Source organism: Trichomycterus rosablanca, chromosome 2 (genome assembly GCF_030014385.1).
Source record: "Trichomycterus rosablanca isolate fTriRos1 chromosome 2, fTriRos1.hap1, whole genome shotgun sequence".
In the NCBI taxonomy this organism is placed as follows: Eukaryota; Metazoa; Chordata; class Actinopteri; order Siluriformes; family Trichomycteridae; genus Trichomycterus; species Trichomycterus rosablanca.
Window position 1 is genome coordinate 60,453,900 of NC_085989.1, and position 5,498 is coordinate 60,459,397.

A 5,498-nucleotide genomic window follows, 5' to 3' on the forward strand; every position below is an offset into this window, starting at 1 on the left:
TTAACTGAACTGGTTCACTCCTTGTATTAAGTGCATTTGCAGTGTCTTCAAGAATGAAAGTTGTGTCACTCTGAGTATCAAGAAGTGCATATACAAGAACTTCACAATTTGGCTCCGTCATAGTGGAGACCCATACTGGAATTATTGTGGATGTGTGAGTATCTCTACTACTCTGGGTGACTCTATGAGATGTTGCGTCACGTGACTTACTTGGTGCTTGATCTTGTAGCTGATTTGACTTCTCTTCCTTTAACTTGTCATGATTTCTAGCTCCACCAGTCCTTGCTTGCATCCTCTCTTCCTTAAAGCGATTATCATGTAGGCATGTTGGATGTCTTTTCTCACATGTCTTGCAGATGTTCCTGTCTCCACAGTTTTTGGAGCGATGGCCCAACTTCAGACAGCCGAAACACAACTTCTTTTCTTGAACGAGCTTAACTCGTTCTGGTATTGTCTTCCTTATGAACTTACTACAATCTGATAGACTGTGCCCTACCTTCTCACAGAAGACACAGCTTGTGGCGTTGGCTTTCTCATCTGAGGTTGTTGCTAAGACCCTTGTTCCAGGACTTCTGCTCTTAAAACCCTTGTTCTTTTCTCCTTCACTTGGTTTCAGTGCATACAGAGATGTGATTGGATTGCAAGCAATTTTGGCTTCACGTGTGAGGAACTTGACAAACTGACTAAAACTTGGAAACGTTTGACTTTCCTCCTCCACTTCCATGACCTTTCGGTTCCATCTTGAAGTCAACCAGTCTGGAAGTTTAACAAGTATTTTCTGGTTCTCATTGCAGTCATTAAGCACTTCAAGACTTTTTATATGAGACATTGCGGACTCACAGCTGCGAAGGAAGTCGACAAATTCTTGAAGTTCCAGACTACCCTTAGCACTTATCTTAGGCCATGCATCTATTTTATCTCTGAAGGCTTTGGCGATAAGATACGAACTACCATATCGCTCCTCTAGGATGCTCCATGCTGCAAGGTAGGCTGACTTAGTGCCTAATAGGAAGTAACTCTCTATGGCCTTCTTCGCGGATCCACCTACATACTTGTGTAGGTAGTATATTTTCTCTTCAGGTGGTATGTTCTTCCTGTCAATGAGGGTCTGAAAGGAAACCTTCCAGTCATTGAATCTGAGTGGATCACCGTTGAACATGGTTGGTTCAGGTACCGGTATACGGCTGGCATTAATGGATTCCGTGAATGCCCTGATGAGAGCTGCTGTGTTGTCTTCAGCTGGATGTATCACAGCTTGTGGTGGAGAATGGTACTGCGTCGGGCTCAGTACCTGCTTGACTTCTCGTTTAACCCTCACAGGAACAGGTTGATGGAGCAGCTCATTTATCTCATCATCTGAGCATTGACTCGGTTTAGATGACTGACCTGAGCATTCACTCTGTTCGTATACTTGCTGTCTTGCTTTGGCAGCCTTCAGCTTCTTAACTGTCTCCAGACGTTCTAGTTCTCTGCGCTTAGCTTCTAGCACCCTTTGTCTTTCTGCATTTTCAGACTCCTGTTTAGCCTTTAGATGGACAGCTTCAGCTTCCAACCTCTGCAATTCTTCAATATGATGTTCTTGCTCTAGCATTACTTGTAGGGTGACTTCATTGGCAGCAACTTCAGCAGCTGCGCTTCTTCTGCTGGCAGAAGTTAGACGGGAATGAGTGGAAGCCTTAGTGCTGTGAGAGTTGACTCTCGACTTGGTTGACCTCATCTCATCACCTCCTCGTTCTTCATCACCACGACCATGTATTATGTCTAGAATGTCCACTGCTTGCTTAACAATCTTCTGTGTCACTGTTTCACAGATGTCAACTCTACGACGTGTATCTTGGTCAGGAACACTCATTCGTCGCCACTCTTCATAAACAGCATTCAAACTCTTTAAAGCATCATTCACTTTAGTGACTTGTTCATTCAGCAGGTTGGTTGAACATTGTCCACTTAGCATTTGGTTAGCTTTCTTTATGACCTCCTTCCACTTATTATAGCTCATACTGAAATGACGTGCAATTCTTTTTACTTGCTCATCGTGCAGTTGTTGACCCTTCTCCATCATCTTGCGGACTCTTTGGTCTCTTTTTGGCTCTTGTAAAGGAACAAAGTCATTACCTCTTGCGTCTTCCGTCACTGGTGACTGCATGTATGCGTGAGGCTGCAGCACATCTCTGTCACTAGGCTGTGGATTCATGTCTGTACAGCTCGGCTGTGCATGCATATCTACAGACTTTCTTTCACTCGCGGACATCCTTTCTTATTACTTTAATCATTGCTCTCTGGTGCTGTCCTCCGGAGCATTGAGTTCTCACTGTGCCTCCCTCTGATATAATGATGACAGCACAACTGTTCCTAAATTCACTGATTAGTGTTTTATTCCTAAACGTGAGAACTGTGATACAAAAATACAAAGACCAATGATATAAACAAATATACAATTGTGCATAAATGTAATAATTTAGATTATAGTATAAATATCCTTTAGGGCGGCACGGTGGCTTAGTGGGTAGCACTGTCGCCTCACAACAAGAAGGTCCTGGGTTCGATCCCCAGGTGGGGCGGTCCGGGTCCTTTCTGTGCGGAGTTTGCATGTTCTCCCCGTGTCCGCGTGGGTTTCCCCCGGGTACTCCGGTTTCCTCCCACAGTCCAAAAACATGCCACCAGGTTAATTGGAAACACTGAATTGTCCTATGGATACCTAGCCGCTAGATGCACTAGTGCATTGTAGTGCCGGTCCCAAGCCCGGATAAATTAGGGAGGGTTGTGTCAGGAAGGGCATCCGGCGTAAAAACTGTGCCAAATCAATGAGCGATCATGAGGATGACTCGCTGTGGCGACCCCTGAAAAAAGGGAAAAGCCGAAAGAAGAAGAAGAAGATAGTATAAATATCCTTTAACCTCAGACTATAACGCTTAGCTTCACATACATCATAAAGTGCATATACATTTTTCTTTATACTAGAAACATTTACTTAAGCTTTACACGCTTACTAGCGATTAGCATATTAGCCTGTTAGCAACATCGCAATTTCACTTACTTAAATAACATGAAAAAACGGAACACAAACCTCATTGGCTGCATTAATAACACAGGGAGGGTATGGCTTCCTTTAGAGTTCTTCTTGACACAATAAACACTTTTAAACACTTAACAAACAACTTCACTAATACTGAGAAAGCCAAACTTTCTGCTGCGCTTCCAGTCAGTGCATATAATGCGTACCCCCTGGAAACCCTTGCCAATATATAGTTCCGCCTCAACTCTTAATGTCCTTAGGAGTAGGAACCAAAAACAAAAAGGTGTGCTACACTAAAATATGCACTGCCCAGGTAGGCAGTTACAGCTGTTCTTACTAAATCAAACCCTGGATGTCCAGCCTGGTTACATGTTTACTTCAAAATTTCAACACAGCATTTGAAAACACAACAGGGCCTTATTTTAAAAAGAACTAGGTAAATTAACAACCAATGTGAACTTTATATTGTTCTCAATTATAAAAAAGGGGTAGAAATTAACTGAAAGTGGATAACCTATAACAGTTTTATTCACAGAGTTTCGTTTTCAGTGCAAGAATCTTAGGAGAAAGCCGGCCGGCATCCAACTCCATGACCACCTTCTGAATTACCTTAAAGGTGAATTTCAGGTCCTTTGGATAACTAAGGTTCAGTGCATATATTACACCAACGAGCATGGCACATGCACAGGCTACATTACCCAGATTGTGAATCACATCTGTACCTTCAACAATAATTCCAACATCTTCAGGGGAGCGTGTTGCATCGGCTCCCTCTCTTCTTATGACGTATATGCCAATGACAGTTTGTTGAAGGTTCTTCTGAACTTCAATTCCTTCTGCGTCCTTTAATGAATAATTAGCATAACAATATAATTATGTTAATAAATAACCTAAATGAATAATTAACAAGTCATTTGTGTCTAATGGACCAACAGATATTCTTTAAAATTACTTATAATATTTTTACATTGACCTTTATTAAACATTAAAATGTAAACTGTAAAAATTGCTTAGTTGGATACACCCATCTTGTACTAAACTGCAGTCCCCAACGTACACCTTCTGCAGTGTCCCTATATTGTAGGTGTAACATGAAATTGTCAGTTTACACACTAATTTCTTATTAAAATAAAAAGTAGGCCAAAGAAAGACATTTGATTTTCTAAATGACATTTTAATGCAGAAAGCTGCAGGTAAAATTTACACCTGTGCAGAACATTTTTTTCTGCCTACGTTAGTGGTACTTGTAGTAGTTGTTTCAAGTCCTATGTTTTTGCAATTGCCTGCATATTATGTTCATCTTCCTTAGAGCCATACTGTTGCCATTTGAACACGAATACCAAGCACATACTTGTTACTTTGTAGATTACAGTTACAGATTGCAGCTTATATTTTACTGCTTTTCTCTTTTCATTTAAGTATGTTGTAATGAGTGGCTGAAAAATTATGTAATACAGTCAATATTATAGGATGTGCTTTTACAAGTGCATATGTACCAACTACACTGACACTGGGGTATACAGTACTAGCCCCTTACAATGAGTAAAAAAAAAAAAACAATTGCTGTTTAAAGTACATACCAGGTACTCTTTGACAAGCTTGCTGGGGTCTTCATTCAAGTAGATGCAAAGTCCTTTCAAGACACATTCTCTTTTGCGTTCAATGCTGTCATCCTGAAGGACACACACCACATTTTTACATAGACATTACCCTCCACAATTATTGGTTTAAATTTTTCTTCTCAGCATAAATGTACTTTAATTGTAGGGGACATATGAAAAAGGTTCCATAGTTTTTGTTAAGTTTTTGTGTACAGTCATTTGTGTATCTGGACAGCCTAACAACCCACAGACTTTGAACTAAAACCACCCAGTTAATTTTGTGTGGGTTGACTAGAAAAGAAAACATAGGATTCAACCAGTCGTTCTGAGTTTGCAGACATTTCTACCTCACTCAAAGTGAACAATGCTGGCCATCTAGCCTTGAATTCTGCAACCATGGGTTTATCTTGTACCACTTCCTGCCTTCTATAAGCAAAGGTTTTTGCCATCTTGTCTTTGACAACTCGTTCATTGTTTTTTTTTCTTGGTTTCAGTTATTAGTGCGAGTCTTTCCTGTTCAAGACTGTCTTTGGTTTCCCCCAGTGGAAAACTGGGAAAAAAATGTACCTCTGCCTTTCTTGGTTTTTTTACATCGTGGGCAGCTTGGCATTTATCAGCAGGTTTGTGCTTGAGGGAATTGATGCTTAACTCAGGGCATCCTAGGTTTCTTAACTTCATTGGCCATCTTGTATTTCAAGCTTATTTTCCACCCATAAAAACCGCAAGCAGAATTCCGTTCTCTTAAACATGGGTGTTTTTTGATTAATGCTTCTGCAACAGCCTCCAAATCTAAATTTGAAGGATATGCCCGAAACTGCATAATCTGCTCAGCTAAACTTTCTAAGATTTCAGATTTAAGCTTTGGACTGGGAACCAGGAGC